Here is an 18,148-nt window from a genome sequence, read left to right on the forward strand (position 1 = left end):
AACTCTTTGAGGGGGTGGAGGATGTATGTGAGCGCGTGGGAGGAGCCCTGCAAACCACATATGTTTTAGTCATGTCCAAAAAGGGAGGTCTTCAGGGTACTCTTGAGGGTGGTGCACCACCCTGAGGTTTTAATGTGATGAAGCTACTTGAAGGACAAACAGCAAAAACAAAAATGATCGAAGGAGCTAAGTGATCCCACAATTAACAAATCAGATCTATGTTCCACAGTCCTACTACACCCAGTATTGAATGTTGGTGGACAGTTAGACAACTATCTGGAGGAGGAGGAGGCTCCAAAAATATCCCCACTCTCAATGATGGGGGAGTCCAGATATTAGTGCAAAAAACAAGGTTGAAGCATTTACAACAATCTTCAACCAGAAATGTCAAGTGGATGGGTCTATCTCGGCCTCCTTCAGTAGTCCCCAGCATCACAAGTGCCAGTTTTAAGCCTACTCAATTCACTCCACATTGTATCAAGTAATGGCTGAAGGGAGTGGATACTCCAAAGGCCATTTGCCCTGATAACATTCCAGCAATAGAGCTGAATATACTATGCTCCAGAACTAGCTGCCTCCTTAGCCAAACTGTTCCAGTATAGCTACAACACTGGCATCTACTTGGCAATGTGGAATACTGTCCAAGTATGTCCTTTCTACAAAAGCAAGACAAATCCAACCCGGCCGATTACCGCCACATCAGTCTACTCTCAATTATCAGCAAAGTGATGGAAGGGGTAGTTGATGGTGCTATCAAGCGGAACTTACTAAGCAATAACCTGCTCATTGACACTCAATTTGGGTTCCACCAGGGCCACTTAGTTCTTGACATAATTTCAAACATGGATAAAAGAGCAGAACGTACCTCGCACGAAGGAAGATGTTTGCGGTTGTTGGAGGTCAATCATCTCAATTCTCAGGAGATCACTGCAAAGGTTCCTCAGGGCCATAGTCTTGGAGCCAACCATGTTCAGGTGTTTGATCCATTATAAGGTCAGAAGTTGAGATGTTCGCTGTTACAAACGCCTACTCAGCTCTCAACAGTGGCGAAGAGGCTGAATCAGAGACATAACCTTTTAAAGTTTTGGGACCGTCTGGAAAGATTGATTCATTCCAGGAGTGATAATGTAAGAAATAGCGCCTGGTTAATTAGTAAACAAATGTTATTAAAGGAAACTAAAACAATATTTAAACGTATAAACTTCAACCCTAACAATAACAGATTAACAGGGGGTTGGTTTAGCTAGGGGGCTGGTTTAGCTCAGTGGGCTAGACAGCTGGTTTGTGATGCAGAACGAGGCCATGGGTTCAATTCCTGACCAGCTGAGAATTCTGAATTCTCCCTCTGTGTACCCAAACAGGTGCCAGAATGTGGTGACTAGGGGCTTTTCACAATAACTTCATTGCAGGGTTAATGTAAGCCGACTTGTGACAATAAAGATTATTTATTTATTACATGCAGTTTCTTAACCTTAACACACTAGTTACCATCAAACAACACTGTAACAGAACATGCAGTTCTCATGCCACTTTCACAGGCAGACAAAGGCAAAGTTGCATTTACAAAGCTATTTTTCTTCTGTTAGAGACATTCATTCTGAACCCTTTTTCCAAAGCCTGCCTCGGTGGCAACTTTCATGACCTTCTTGGTTGATTTCCAAAGCCTTCTCCTGTACCTGTTCAAAACAGTATTCCTTCTGTCTATCTCTCTAAGCTCCACTCTCTCTCAAACAAAGGTTCTCTGCTGAGGTTTCCAGGCTTGATTGATTCTTGGCTGCTTGATTGCCCACTCCCGTTTATACAAAAGTACAGAGCCATGCTTATGATATGCAACTAACCTCCCATTGACGAACAAAGAGGCCATCCGACTCTGTAATGGACTAAAAGCTGATCAGACAGGAGTGTCCCGAAGAACAATGGATCTGGGTCATCTTGTGTATTCGCACTAACGAGTTTAAGTCTGACTGGGGCAATGTAACTCGGCCAGGTGTGGGTGTATCCCTCTGACTCTGTGCTAGAATGCTCCCCCCCCCCCCCCCCGCCCTCAGTCTGTTTAATCTCTAAATTACCTGCTACATTGGGGTCTCATTTCTGAACCCAATTTCCTAATATCTCCCTGGTGTGATATCGTTGATGATTGCACAATTTTCAGCACCATTCTCATCTTCTCAGATACTGAAGCAGTCTGTGTCCACATGCAGCAAGTCCTGGACAGCATTCAACCTTGGGCTAATAAATGGCAAGTAACCTTTGTTGTAGGTAATGACCCTCTCCAACATGAGTAAATCCAACCACCTCCACTTGACATTCAATGACGTTACTATCATTAAATCTCCATTATCAACATCCCAGGCAGAGGACAATTTACACGATTTTGGGGGCCCACGCTTTACCCTGCTCCCCCACCTCAGAACGCAAAGGCGGAAGCCACAAAAATACACAAAATTATCACTGCTTTTTAACTTGTAAAAATGCACCTGTAAGAATAATTGCTGAATTTAAATCCTCACATACTCTCACTTCCCGTGGACCCCCAATCCCATCACAACTTCTCTCTCCCTCCATAATGCAACCCGCCTTCACGCACTCTTCCTCTCTGCAAGGCTGCAACCCAACTCCCTCACACACTCTCCTACCCCCCTCCCCCCCCCCCCCACCCCCAGGCCCTCACATTCTTCCCCTGCATCCCCACCATCCCCTCACAGTCTCCCCCCCCCACCGCACAGTCTCCCATTCTCACAATCTCACACAACATGTTCGTCTGGTGTCTAAAAAGCAACTTGCCTCACTCGCCGTGACCGCCGCGCCTTTCCCTTGTCTTGGGGTATCATCATGCACCTGTTTCTGGCCTGCGTCCACTCTTCTGTTCTTCAGCTCCTCATAGTTTGATTTAGGGCATTGTGCTTTGTGTGCCTGTTGCTTTTGCTGGCCTGAGGCTACTAGTGCCGTTTGATTGGCACCCCATCCACCACCAAACGGTCACAAGCTCCTCCAGTTCTCAGCCCACTGCATGTGTACAGCTGTTGTCACATTCATTAATGTTACATTTTAACTGGTTGAGACAAGAAAGAGATTTTTATTTTACCACAGGCCCATGTGGTAGGAAGTTACAATAAATGTGCACACAATAAAGCAGGAAATTATCTAATGGTAACCATACTCCATTTATAACTTCCTCCATCACAAAACAGCAGGCCAAGAAGCTTTGTTCAACAGAACATGACCATATACAAATTCCTATAGTCCTATAGCTACCTGCCAGCGGAGGTGGTAGAGGCGGGCACAATAGCATCATTTAAGATGCATCTAGACAGATATATGAACAGGCGGGGAACAGAGGGAAGTAGATCCTTGGAAAATAAGTGACAGGTTTAGATAAAGGATCTGGATCGGCGCAGGCTGGGAGGGCCGAAGGGCCTGTTCCTGTGCTGTAATTTTCTTTGTTCTTTGTTCTTATACATTTGGTAATCTGCAAGGCTGCTTGCAAAATGATTTCCCATATACCTTCTGGTCCATGGCGAACCATGACCTGTTCTTAAGTTCAAAAGCAACATTGGGGCATGCCAAAAGGCTATGATATGAATCCATGCATAAATGGAAGGGCAGATTTTCACCGCCACTGCCCATGTTGCAGTCTGGTGGAGCAGATCAATCAGCCCTTTGTGCAATCCATCTGATTTGTATTCCATTGATTATGTGTATCCTAAAATAAGCATGAAATTTACCCCACAGTGAATTGATGTATAATGTCTCCTTCTGTCTATTTGTGCCCCCTATAACACTCAGAAGTCAAATAGTGTACATAAAATGTATGCTCAAAAATCACATTGTTATTCTTGTGCAATGTGAAATGCAAAAAGAGATAAACTCTGGTAAGCTTATTGTTCATATATATTCGCTGCAAAAAATATATTCATTTTATAAAAAGCTGACTTTTTAAGCTGAAACCTAGGTCAGAAACTGTTGTTTCTTCAAGATTTATTACAGTCACGTGTAAAATATTTGAATCTGTTGCAAATAATTATATTTGCAAAAGTAATACCCAGCCACATTTAAGTTGAAGTGTCTGCATAACATGGTTGTCATGGCATCAAGTACTGGTTGTCATGACACAATGGAGCACAAGCATGAATCACAAGGTTTTATTGTGAGACAAAACTAGTCCATCGTTGATATTTGATGTTGTGTGGCTTGATTCTCATTGAAATGATAATGAAGACTGTGTTCATAGAAGGTACCATTTAAGACTTGTAAACATTTGGACACAATTGGTACAACATGGCGGCGGCTGCGCGCGGACCTGGCCTGCCAGATAGTGCCCCCCTGTAATCCCCCCCTCCCCCCCCCCCCCCCCCCGCACCCCCCCCCCCTCCCCCCCCCCCAGCCCTGCCGAAGCCCCCCCGGCCAGCGGAACGGATCCCTCTCCCACTGTGGTGGAGCTGGAAACATTTTGCAGCCGCCAAGTGAGGTTGATGAAACCTCAGACAACAAGTGATCCACGGCAAAGAGAAAATGCTGGAAAATCTCAGCAGGTCTGACAGCACCTGTAGGGAGAGAAGAGAGGTCACGTTTCGAGTCAAGATGACCCTTTGCCATGCCCATGCGCGGTCACGGACCCGGCAATTCTCCGGGCTGTGTCGGCAGCTGGAGTCGGGTGCTCTACGCTCCCTTGATCCTAGCCCCCAGCCAAATGGAGGATCGGTGGCCGTTTTACACCGTTTTGTCTGTCGTAAAATGCCACCATTGTGTCCGGATCACGTGTCTGCATACTCCCGCCACCTGGTGGTCGGATGCTGGAATTACAACAGTTATACAGATATTATTATGTACATACAGATGCACAATGACAATCTACTTATCACCACAGGGAGAACATGCAGACTACACACAGTCAACTGAGGCTGGAATTGTACGCGGGTCCCTGGCACAGTGAGGAAGCAGTGATAATCACTGTGCCACCGTGCCAGCCGTCAACAGCTTAAACAGTCAGGAACCGTCAGTAGCACCAAATGGGTGAGTTGCTCATTTTTTACAGCAGAAATGTGTGGTTCAGCCACAGCACTCCAATCTCGAGGGAGAAACCCCGAGTCCACACCATTACCACCAAGTTGGTCTCCATTTATCCCAGAGATCCAGGCTTACACTCGCCAGCAAGTCTGACGACGATCAAAAAAGTACTTACCTCCTTGCTTCCCCTCAAAGTTCATCGTGCCACTACCCTGTTTGTAAATACTTGTATCAAATCGCACCTGTGTGACTCCCTGCTGGGAGGGGTGGAGAATAACGGGGGGGTGTAAATTCAGGCTTCCAGCCCATTAATCGGATCAAATGAGTGAATATGAGTTGTTTGCATGTTCCCACCGGCACGGTGCAGGACGCCCGCTGTGGCCGGGACCAGATACTGGGATGGGTCTGCCGCCTGCGTCATTCCAGAATTTTGGGCCGACGTGGGATTCTCCACCAGATCGGTATTTTTCTTTGTAGAGGGGAATGGAGAATTCCACCCAGCATTCCAGATGTGGGGCTGGATTCTCCGCTGTCGGGATTCTCCGTTGTGCCGACAGCGCACCCATGGCCGGGGATTTCCCGACCGGGTGGGTCCGCCCACAATGGAAAACCCCATTGGCCAGCTGGCGGGACAGAGAATCCCGCCCGTGGTCTCACCAATGCTCTGTACAATTGTACAACGATCTTAAATCCTGTTCTCCAAACCCTTTGCAATAGGAACTCACATACCGTTTGCCTTCCTAATTGCTTACTGGAAGCAGCAATCTAACTTTCTGTATTGCTTCCACAAGCGCACCCAAGTCCTTTGGAATATCAAGGGCGAAATTCTCCATTTGGGAGACTGTTCTCCCGACGGAGCTGAATTGCACGTTATTTGTATTCCCAAATTCACAATCCTTCACCATCCAAATCTAGGGAATCCTGCCATTGGACTGCCATTTTCAGCAGGCAGCCCAATAGCGATGAGGTCCCATGGCTGGCCACACCACCGCATCACAATTCAGCCCCCTCTTCCCAGTATCGCTATCCAGTTGTCCACCCCTGGAATTTCTGGGTTCCCCCTCCTCCCAGTACGGGAGTGACCCGACCCGCCCACCCTCACAGAGACCGGTAAAATAAGAGACTCCCCCCCCCCCCGAAGCAAAGAGACCGCCCACTGACACCCCCTAAATAAGGAGACCCTCTCAGAGATCCCCTCAATGAAGAGACCACCCACAGAGACTCCCCCAACTAAGGAAAACCCCTCCAGAGACTCCCTCAATAAAGAGACCCCCGCCACAGAGACCCCCTAAATAAAGCGACCCCCCCAGAGACCCCTTTTATAAGGAGGCTCTCCCAGAGACCGCCTAAATAAAGGTGCCCCACATAGACATCCAGAAAAGAGACTCCTGTCAGGAAGCACCCCCAGAAAAAAGACCCATGTCTGGAAGCTAGAGAGTTGTCCAGACAGAAGCAATGAAAAGAATTACTGTTTTAATACTCAACTAGGAAATGCACCTGCTGGCTCAGACAGAAGAAGCACCATCTGTGAATTCCTGGAAAGAGAAAACCAGACAGCTGTGTTTAAATTCCCTCAGATCCTTGAGCCGTAAGCCATTCATTCATTTCTCTTACCAGGCTGTGATTGACAGCTTCCACACGCATAGCTGTCATTTCTGTTACATTCATCTTCCTTCACACTGAAATGCTCTAACTGCAATGTTTATAAACATCAACCACTTCAAACAGAGTTAGGTGCTGTCAATTTCTAGCTGACCACTTCAAAATCACTCAAGCATGAAGGGAGGCGAGTGGAAAACACGTAACTCTCTTTGAAGTACTTGATGTTTATAAACGTTGTGGTTAGAGCACTTGAGAGTTACTCAATCGTGAAAGGAGATGAATAGAGAAAATATAACAGATGTGCGAGTGGAAACTGTGGAAGCTGTCAACCCTCCATCATTTTCGGCGAATGTGGAGAAGGTACGGAGCTGGGTCAGAGGGGTTTACTCCCAATGGGTCAGAATGGGGAGAGTGTGTGTAGGGGGTCGGGATTGAGGTGCTAGTGACAGCGCCGCTCCCAACGACCCCGGGGAGATACCCAGGGAGTCCAGTAGTAATAGCTTCATTGAGAATTTGGAGGCAGTTCCGACAGCACTTCGGGTTAGGGGCAGGGTCAAGGGAAATGCCGATTTGGGGCAACCATAGATTTGAGCTCGGGAAGTGGGATGGAAATTTTCGGAGATGGGAGGAGAAAGGAATTAGAACACTAAAAGATTTATTTCTTGCGGGATTGAAGGAGCTGGGAACGAAGTATGGGCTGGAGAAGGAGGAAATATTTAGATACTTGCAGGTTTGAGACTTTGCCAGAAAGGAGATACAGAGCTTCCCAGTAGAGCCGGCCTCCACGTTGCTGGAGGAGGTGCTGATGACAGGGGGATTGGAGAAGGGGGTAGTATTGGCAGTTTACGGGGCTATTTTGGAAGCGGAGAAGGCACCACTGGAAGGGATCAAAGCAAAGTGGAAGAGTTGGGAGAGGGTATGGAGGAGGGGTTCTGGTGTGAGGTGCTCTGGAGGGTGAACGCCTCCACCTCGTGTGCAAGGTTGGGGCTGATACAGCTGAAGGTGGTGTACAGAGCGCACCTTACAAAGGCGAGGATGAGCCGGCTCTTTGAGGGGGTAGAAGACGTGTGTGAACATTGCAGGGGAGGCCCCGCAAACCACGTTCATCTGTTTTGGTCCTGTCCAAAGCTGGAGGATTACTGGAATGAGGTGTTCAGGGTAATCTCTAAAGTGGTGCACGTGAAACTGGACCCGGGCCCTCGGGAGGCCATATTCAGGGTGTCGGACCAGCCGGGTTTGGAAACGGGTGCGGAGGCAGATGTTGTAGCCTTCGCCTCGTTGATCGCCCGAAGGCGGATCCTGTTAGGGTGGAGATCAACCTCTCCACCCTGTGCCCTGGCGTGGCGGGGAACCTGATGGAATTCTTAACGCTTGAAAAGGTCAAATTTGAACTGAGGGGAAGGATGGAGGGGTTCTACAATTCATGGGCGTTATTCATTATGCACTTTCTAGAATTGGAACACATCGAACATTAGGGGGATTGGGGACTGGGAGGGTTGCGGGGAGGGGGACTGTATATGCTAATGGTGACTATGGATGATTCCTGATTCCATTTTGTCATTTATTTATGTTAACATGCGGGCCAATGTCTGGGGTTTGGTGGGAGGATGGGATCGTTGTTATTGATATGGGGATTGACATTACATTCGTTTCTGATTATTGTTTATTGTTGGGTGTAAATTTGGGAGAAAATGTGAAAAAGGAGGAGAATAAAAAAATATATTTTTTAAAAACCTCCATCATGCTGTGTGGCACTACCACCATGCTCAAAGGGATAGGTTTTGAACAGATCCAGCAGCTCAAGACTGGGCATCTATGAGGCACTGTGGGCCATCAGCAGCAGCAGAATTGTACTGAACCACAATCTGCAACCTCGTGGCCTGGCATATCCCCCACTCTACCATTACCACCAAGCCAGGGAATTAACCCTGGTTGAGTGAAGAGTGCAGGAGAGCATGCCAGGAGAAACACCAGGCACATCTAAAAATGTGGTATCAATCTGGTGAAGCTACAACACAGGACTGCTTGTGTGCCAAACAGCAAGTAATAGACAGAGTGAAGCTATTCCACAACAAACGCATCAGATCTGAGCTCTGCAGTCCTGCCACATCCAGCTGTGAATGGTGAAGGACAATTGAACAACTCACTGGAGGAGGCAGCAGTGCCACATATATCCCCATCTTCAATGATGGAGGAGCCCAGCACATCTGTGCAAAAGACAAGGCTGAGGTATTCGCAACAATTTTCAGCTTGAAGTGCCGAACGGATGATTCATCTCGGTCTCCTCCGGTGGTCCCCAGCATCACAAATGTCAGTCTTCAGCCCATACAATTCACTCTACATGATATTAAAAAACGGCTGAAGTCGCTGGATACTTCAAAGGCTATGGGCCCTGATAATATTCTGGCAATAGTACTGAAGACTTGTGCTCCAGAACTTGCTGCACCCCTAGCAAAGCAATTCCAGTACAGCTACAGCACTGACATTTACCCGGCAATTTGGAAAATTGCCCAGGTGTGTCTTGTACACAAGTAACAGGTCAAATCCAACTCAGCCAATTACCGCACTATCAGTCTATACTCCATCATCAGCAAAGTGATGGAAGTAGTCTTCAACAGTGCTATCAAGTGGCACTTATTTGGCAATAACCTTCTTACGGACACTCAGTTTGTGTTCCGCCAGGGTTACTCATTACAGCCTTGGTTCAAACATGGACAAAAAGGCTGAATGCCAGAGGTGGTGTGAGAGTGACAGCCCTTGACATCAAGGCAGCCTTTGACCTAGTATGACATCAAGGAGCCCTAGCTCAACCGGAGTCAATGGAAATCAGGTGGAAAACTGTCCACTGGTTAGAGTCATACCTGGCACAAAGCAAGATGGTTATGGTGGTGGAGGTCAATCACCTCAGCTCCAGGCCAGGACATCACTGCAGGAGTTCCTCAGGGTAGTGGCATAGGCCCAACCATCTTCAGCTGCTTCATCAATGACCTCCCTTCCATCATAAGGCCAGAAGTAGAGATGTTTACAGGTGATTGTATAATGTTCAGCACCATTCGCAACTCCTCAGATAATGAAGCAGTCCATGTCCAAATGCAGCAAGGCCTGGACAATATCCATGCTTGGGCTGACAAGTGTTAAGTTACATTTGTGCCACACAAGTGCCAGGCAATGATCATCTCCTACAAGAGAGGATCTAACAATCGCCCCGTGATGCTCAATGGCATTACCATCATTGAATCCCCCACAATCAACATCCTGGACGTTACCCAAGTTGGGGAACCAGAACACCATCAGTCGGTGCCGTTCATGTCTGTATTCTCTGAATGGGTGCTAACGCTATGGATTGGCTTTGCCCTATTCCTGTTTAGGGTGCCTGTCTGTTGTTTTCTCTGCTGCTTTTGGGGCGCGTTGCACTCTCGTGCAAAGTGTCCTAACTGTCCACAATTGCAACATTCTTGAGCTTTGGGCTGGGGTGAGCTGTTCCTGCCCTCATTTACCCATGCGGGGTTCTGGGGCGCTTTAACTGGATTCATATCTGCCTGCTCTTCATCGGGTTTAATAAATGCGGTTTTGCTTTGGACTGATTGCTCCCAAGTGTGGGGACAATTTCTTCAAAACCCATTTTTCATTGTGGGCCTCGTCTGAGGGGGTCATAATTTGCGCAAGCTTTCTGTCCTGCGTCTGTCACGTGAGAGACTAGGATTCAAGTCCATTTGGCCATATTATCTGGGGACAAATGGGCGCGGGCTAACTCTCCGAAAACTGCTGTGAAGTGTATCGACAAGCGTCCAGCAAACACTGTGGGGTGCTCTGTCTTCTTTTGCCTTCACTTGTTTAGGCCTTCTACGGAGTCTCCTCTGTTGTAGCCGATCGCATCAAGGATCGCTATGTGCATCTCTTGGAGTGTGCCTCCTCCTACATTCTGTCGGTCGGGAAGGGCTGCCATGACTAAAGGGTCGAGGCTTAAAACTGTGAGCTTCACTTGCTCCTTTTCGTCCAGGCCGTACATGGTAGCGTGCTGTTCGACTTTCGTGAAAAATTGGTGGGGGTCTGATGTGGGAAGGAACAGTGTAATTTTTCCACACGCATCCCGTAATTGGGTCATGGTTAACGGGGTTGTGTAAAGGAAATCTGCATCTCCTTCTGCTGTGGCCCTGCGGTGTGTGGTTACAGGGTTCATGGGGGTGTGTTCTGCCTGTTCAGTCGGGGGTTGGGGCGCTCTCCTTTTCTGGGGTTTTTCCTGCGTACATGTCCCATGTTCAATTCCTGCCAGTCGGGCCGTTTTCCTGATCTAATTGTGGTCCAAATGTGCTTTGAAATCCATTTTGAACGGAAAGCAGAGTTTGCAATTCTGCAATTTGCTTCCGGCACTTTGCGTGGTCTACGGAGCTCTGCCTTTGTTCCGTCGTGGAAGTATGGAGTGCTCGTAGGGCTGCTTTCAGATCATTGCACTGTTTCTGCAATTTCTCAACTTGTTGCTCGGTCTCTTATCTTACCAAGACCGCACGTTATGTGTCCTGGTAGGCCTTATCGTATTGCGTTTGGAAGCTACTCAAATGCACAAGACAAGACTGGTGTGCCCTCTTGGCATCATCCGCCTCTCTGTCCCTTGCTGCTAACTGCTCTCTCAAATCTCTATTCTCCTTCTCTACTTCGCTCACGTCTACCTCACTACTTCTGTCTCTCTCCTCTATCTCTCTACGGAGCGTCCTAACGACCTCCTCTGTGCCTCGCAATTGTGCCAAACAGGACACGATTGCCATCGGCTTGCTAGCTTTCCCTAAGCTCTTCTTGTGTACCTCTGACAGGTTCTCCCACCAAGTATGCCCTATACTCCCGGGACCTGTTTCGTAATTGGCGCAGTACTCACTCCAAATGGGCCATCCTTTCCCTTTGAGATATTTCCTGATCTCATCATCCCAAACGGGACATTGTCCTACTCTACTGGTTGCTGCGACCTTGAATTCCTTGGGGGTTCATAAGGTGTTCCATTGCCTTCATTGCCATTTTCTCTATCTAGGTTCTCTACTGAATTTGGAACAGGGGGTGATAAAGTGGTGATGTACACACGGGTACGGTTTACGCTAATTTCCGGCCTACAAAACTCCCGACAGTTTTACGCAACAAAATCTCTCCAGTTTACCTTGTATCCCTGTTAGTACGCATGCATTAACACACTTCCGAATCTCGGAGGCTTGATCAGTACTGCTCTTACGCTTGTAGTTTTTCTGTTTCCAACTGGATTCTCAATTCAAATTTGGGTTCTCTCGGAGTGGTTAGGCCACTTCTAAGTCGAGTCCCGTCAGATGTCGCCAGTAAATGTTGCTAACTTGCTGTTGTCTCTTAATTTGGCTCTGTTTAATAACGTTTGCTCAAGAGTCGCCAGGTATCTTTTGATACCGCCACAAGGTTCAAAACCGAATATTGATCAAAGACTCGATACACCAGTTAGTAAGTTCAAAAGCAATGCTCATTTATTTACACACAGTCAAATCTACTCATGCGTAAAACTCTACAACTTAAACTACCACTATTATTAAAGCCTATACTTAGCTTCGGGCACCCACTCAGTCAGAGGAACAATGGCCATTGCTCGGTTCTGAGGCTGCTGGGTTGAGCTGTTTACAGGGTAGCAACTAGGAGCGTCTATCTCGTAGTGTGCGTTGACTTGGAACTTACTTGGTCTGGAGCAGCTTTGGCGTGTCTCTCCTCGCTGAGAGCCAAGACGAAGAGAGCAATTCTCTCTTGGGGAATCCTTTTTATACCCAAAAGGGGCTTTGTGTGCTTTTGGGCGGGCCTTGAACTTGGCCCCAATTGATTGGGCCGTTTCCCAATCGTTCCTATCGATTTTCCTCCAATAGAGGGGTGGGTGCCCTGATTGCTGGGCGTGTCCTAGGTGCCGTTGATCTGCTTTGTTTTAGTCTCCTCTGGCGCTGGAGTGTCTGTCTTGGCATTGTTTACCTAAATGTTACCCTTTTGTTCCCGGGGATGGCTCATTCGTATGTAGATGGTTCTGCAGTCTCGGTCTTGTCTGGGAGCTATAGCTCCAATCAACAGACAAACCTTGCACCTGCTTGCTTTCTCGGTATTGTCCAATTTTCCCTGCATTCTTTGCAAGTGTCCATTTTGTAATCGGGACGTGGCCATCCCAGATGGCTATAGTTCCCCTCCAAGTCACTCACCACCTTGTCATGGAAATATATCGCCGTTCACTGGCTCTTTTGTGCTCCACTCCCATGAGCTCAGATGCCCTCTCCTCAAACAAAAGTGAAAGTCCTCAGATGTTGTTTCCCTCTCCCTCCAGCCTTCTCGCGTTCAGCACGATTGTGACAAAGCTTCTCCTGCTCAAAGAAGAGAATGCTTGAGAGGAGCTGTATGTTACATCAGTTGGAGCATTGGAATTTGGTTCATTGATCATTCCTTCCAAGGGGAAGGCTCAGACATGCATGTGATTTGTGGAGGCTGCTGATTCCCTCAGTGCCGAAGCTGGATCCCACCCTTCCTTCACACTCCCCCTCCCCCACCTCCCCAACACCATTTGAATGAGTCCTATGTCTTCTGAAGGGGGAAGGGAGGCAAAGTGGTCATAGGACATAGGCGGTGATTCACTGGCCCCATTAGCCCCAGGTACCCATTCCGCTGGGCTGGTGAAACAGGATTTGCGCGAGGCATTAATCAGATCGTGATGCTCCCAGCCCACTCCAGCTGGCATGATCAGGATCCCTTGCCCAGAATGGACGAGAACCTGACGAGAACTTATTTGCATTCATTTTAATCTCAGTAGTGAGATTAAAGTTGAATGCGGTGGCCTGTTGGTAACACCGCCAGGGGTCTCCCCCGGGATAGGGGCTGCGTGACTAATCTTCTGTGTGCTGCTTTGAAAACTTTGAACTCTTCCCTGCATGTCTATTTCAAAGAACTGTCAGGTTGTAGGTGAAGGCCTTCGCTCTGTTGCCTTGAAAAGTTTTGAAGTGCTTTGTTTACATTCCCTTTCACTGCCCGTGAACTTTTGAACACCTCTTTATTGACAGCTGCAGGCTCTTTCAAAGGAGGGATTGGCAGAAAGCATCATAGATAGGACATATAGAGATGTGGTCAGACCCAAGGTGCAGGCAGACAGATGGGTGACCGCTAGAAAGGGCAGGCAGTCAGTGTAGGAATCCCCTGTAACTGTCCCCTTCTCCAACAGGTATACCATTTTGGATACTGTTGGGGGGGAATAGCCTGTCAGAGGAAAACAACAGCAGCCAGAACAGTGGTATCTATTGCTCAGCAGGGGAGGGCAAAGTGCACGAGAGCAAAAGTTATAGGGCACTCTATAGTAAGGGGCACAGATAGGCGCTTCTGTGGAAGTGAAAGAGACTCCAGGATAGCGTGTTGCCTCCCTGGTGTCAGGGTGAAGGATGTCTCTGAACGAACACAGGATATCCTGAAGGGGAGGATGAGCAGCCAGAGGTCATAGTACACATAGGTACTAACGACATAAGCAGAAAGAGTGATGAGGCACTGCAAAATGAGTTCAGGGAGTTAGGCAGTAAGCTAAAAAGCGGGACCTCCAGGGTTGCAATCTCAGAATTGCTCCCTGTGCCACGTGCCAGTGAGGCTAGAAATAGGAGGATAGTGCAACTAAACACGTGGCTAAACCAATGGTGTAGGAGGAAGGGTTTCAGATTTCTGGACCATTGGGATCTCTTCAGGGGCAGGTGGGACCTGTACGAGAAGGATAGGTTGTGCCTAAACTCAAGGGGCACCAATATCCTGGCTGGGAGGTTTGCTAGTGTCACTCGGAAGGATTTGAACTAATATGGCAGTGGGGTGGGAACTAGCTGAGAAGGTGTCATAACTGAAGGGGAAATAGAGAACAAAAATAAGAGAACATCACCCTCAGGCAGAGCAAAAAAAGTGACAAGTGTGAGAAGGGGTTGGTCAATGCAGGATTGAGGATGTTGTACCATAATGCGCGTAGTATACGGAACAAGGTAAATGAGCTTGTTGCACACATTGAAATTGGCCGGTACGATGTTGTGGGCATCACAGAGACGTGGCTGCAAGGGGATCACGGCTGGGATCTAAATATATAAGGATATGTGTCCTATTGAAAGGACAGGCAGATGGGCAATGGGGGTGGGGTTTCATTGTTAGTAAGGAATGAAGTTAAATCAATAACAAGGAACAATATAGGATCAGAAGGCATAGAATCTCTATGGGTAGAGTTGAGGAATCGCAAAGGTAAAAAGATCAGGATGTGGGGCAGAAAATAAATCAGGAGATAGAAAAGGCATGTGAAAAAGGCAATATTACAATAATCATGGGGGACTTCAATATGCAGGTGGACTGGGAAAATCAGGATCCCAAGAAAAGGAATTTGTGGAATGTTTAAGAGATTTTGGGGGGGGCAGCTTGTGACAGAGCCTACCAGGGAACAGGCAATTCTGGATTTGGTGATGTGTGATGTGGCAGACTTGATTAGGGATCTTAAGGTGAAGGAACCCTTAGGGAGCAGTGACCACATATGATAGAATTTACCCTGCAGTTTGAGAGGGAGAAGCTGCAATCAGATGTAACAGTATTACAATTAAATAAGGGTAACTACAAAGACATGAAGGAGGAGCTGGTCAGAGTTGATTAGAAAAGGAATCCAGCAGGGAAGACAGTGGAACAGCAATGGCAGGAGCTTTTGGGGGTTATTCGTGAGGCACAGCAACAATTCATCCAAAGGAGGAGGAAACATGATAAGGGGAGGACAAGGCATCCGTGGTTCATGAGGGAAGTTAAGGACAGCATAAAAGCAAAAGGAAAAACATACAAAGTGGCGAGCATTAGTGGGAAGCCAGAGGATTGGGAAGCCTTTAAAAGAGAGCAGACGGCAACTAAAAAAGCAATGAAGGGAGAGAAGATGAAATATGAGTGCAAGCTAGCTAGCAATATAAAAGAAGATAGGAAGAGTTTTTTTCAATATATAAAAGGTAAGAGAGAGGCAAAAATAGACATTGGACCACTGGAAAACATGGCTGGAGAAGTAATAATAGGAAACAAAGAAATGGCAGATGAACTGAATAGTTACTTTGCATCAGTCTTCACGGTGGAAGACACCAGTGGGATGCCAGAGCTCCAGGAGAACCACGGGGCAGAGATGAGTGCAGTGGCCATCACTAAGGAGAAAGTTCTGGGGAAACTGATAGATCTGAAGGTGGATAAGTCACCTGGACCGGATTGACTACACCCCAGGGTTCTAAAAGAGATAGCTGAGGAGATTGTGGAGGCATTGGTGGTGATCTTTCAGGAATCACGGGAGGCAGGAAGGGTCCCAGGGGACTGGAAAGTGGCTAATGTAACACCACTATTTAGGAAGGGAGGGAGACAGAAGATGAGAAATTATAAGCTGGTTAGCCTGACTTTGGTCATTGCTAAAATTTTAGAGTCCATTATTAAAGACGAGATCCATCACATTAAGAAATTTGGGGGTATGGAAAGGAATAGTGCAGGGGGGAGGGGGTAGAGCATAGGGTGTCCTTGTATGCTGATGACTTGCTGTTATACATGTCGGAACCGAGTGCGTCGATAGGGGGAATATTGGAACTGCTTCGAGTGTTTGGGTCTTTCTCGGGGTACAAACTAAATCTAGACAAGAGTGAGTATTTTGTGGTGTCTCGGCCGGGAGTGGGGGCAGGGGTGGGGGGCCTGCCATTCTGTAGGGCAGGGACTCACTTTAGATACCTGGGGGAGCAGGTTGCCCAGGAGTGGGTGGGGGAGGGGGGGGGGGGGGCTCCGCAAGTACAACATTTCTAGTTTGGTGGGGAGAGTGAAAGCTGACCTGGCAAGGTGGGATGGTCTTCCTCTGTCACTGCGGGGTTGGGTACAGGCGGTTAAAATGAACATGTTGCCGCGATTTCTGTTTATTTTTCAATGCCTGCCGATTTTCCTGCCAAAGGCCTTTTTCAGAGAGAGTGAGGGAAGGATTACTTTGTTCATATGGTGAGGGAAGGTGGCCAGAGTTAGAAAGGCTACAGAGGGGGAGGCAGGCAGAGGGTTTGAGTCTTCCGAACCTGATGTATTACTACTGGGCAGCGAACGTGGAGAAAGTGCGGAGCTGGGTCAGAGGGGTTGAATCCCAGTGGGTCAGAATGGGGGAAACTTTGTGTAGAGGGTCGGGATTGAAAGCACTTGCAACAACGCTGCTCCCGATGGCCCCAGGGAAATACTCAGGGAGTCCGCTAATAATAGCTTCATTGAGAATTTGGAGGCTGTTTCGCTAACACTTCGGCTTGGGGGCAGGGTCAAGGGAAATGCTGAGTCGGGTGAACCACAGATTTGAGCCAGGGAAGTGGGATGGAAATTTTCGGAAATGGGAGGAGAAGGGGATTAAGACACTAAAAGATTTGTTTCTTAGGGGTCGGTTTGCAGGATTGAAGGAGCTGGAAGCGAAGTATGGGCTGGAGCAGGGGGAAATGTTTAGATACATGCAGGTTCGAGATTTTGCCAGAAAGGAGATACAGAGCTTCCCGGAGGAGCTGGCCTCCACATTGCTGGAGGTGGTGCTGACGAGAGGGGGATTGGAGAAGGAGGTAGTGTCGGCGGTTTGCTGAGCTACTTTGGAAGAGGTGAAGGCAAGACTGGAAGGTATCAAACCAATGTGGGAGGAAGAGTTGGGAGAGGATATGGAGGAGGGGTTCTGGTGTGAGGTGCTCCGGAGAGTGAATGCCTCCACCTCGTGTGCGAGGTTGGGGCTGATACAGCTGAAGGTGGTGTACAGAGCGCACCTCACGAGGGCGAGGATGGACCGATTCTTTGAAGGAGTAGAGGATGTGTGTGAACGTTGCGGGTGGGTCCCTGCTAATCACGTTCATATGTTTTGGTCCTGTCTAAAGCTAGAGGATTACTAGAAGGTTTTTATGGTAATTTCTAAAGTGGTGCACGTGAAACTAGACCCGCGCCCCCGGGAGGCCATATTCGGGGTGTTGGACCAGCCAGGGTTGGAAACGGGTGCGGAGGCAGATGTTGTAGCCTCGTTGATCGCCCAAAGGTGGATCCTGATAGGTTGGAGAGCAACCTCTCCACGCTGTGCCCTGGCGTTGCAGGGGCACCTGTTGGAATTCTTGACTCTTGAGAAGGTTAAGTTTGAACTGAGGGGAAGGATGGAGGGTTCTACAATTCATGGGCATTATTCATTATGCACTTTCAAGAACTGGATAACATTGAACATTAGTTGGGGCGGATGGGTGGGAGGGTTGGGGGTAGGGGGGCTGTCAATGGCGACTATGGGTGATCCCTAATTCCTTTTTGACATTTGTTTGTGTGAACATGCGGGCTAATGTTTGGGGTTTGGTGGGTGGATGGGATTGTTGTTATTGATATGGGGATTGACATATTTGTTACTGATTATTGTTTATTGTTGGTGGGTGTAAATTTGGGAGAAAATGTGAAAAAGGAGAATAAAAAAATATAAAAAAAAAATAAAAATTAACGATGCATGATAAAATAGGGCTGAGTCACAGCTTTGTCAAAGGGAGGTCATGTCTGACAAATCTGTTAGAGTTCT

The 18,148-nt window shown here is 47.8% G+C and overlaps 1 long non-coding RNA gene across 1 annotated transcript in view; it reads left to right on the forward strand.

The window, feature by feature from the left end:
• Positions 1 to 18,148, forward strand: part of LOC140410632 (uncharacterized) — a 143,963-nt gene that overhangs the window by 15,608 nt on the left and 110,207 nt on the right. The window contains exon 2 of the long non-coding RNA XR_011940699.1: positions 4,868 to 5,013. This is a non-coding gene — a long non-coding RNA (uncharacterized lncRNA). The remainder of the gene's footprint in view (positions 1 to 4,867; positions 5,014 to 18,148) is intronic.

The sequence above is a fragment of the Scyliorhinus torazame genome, chromosome 4, assembly GCF_047496885.1.
Source record: "Scyliorhinus torazame isolate Kashiwa2021f chromosome 4, sScyTor2.1, whole genome shotgun sequence".
In the NCBI taxonomy this organism is placed as follows: domain Eukaryota; kingdom Metazoa; phylum Chordata; class Chondrichthyes; order Carcharhiniformes; family Scyliorhinidae; genus Scyliorhinus; species Scyliorhinus torazame.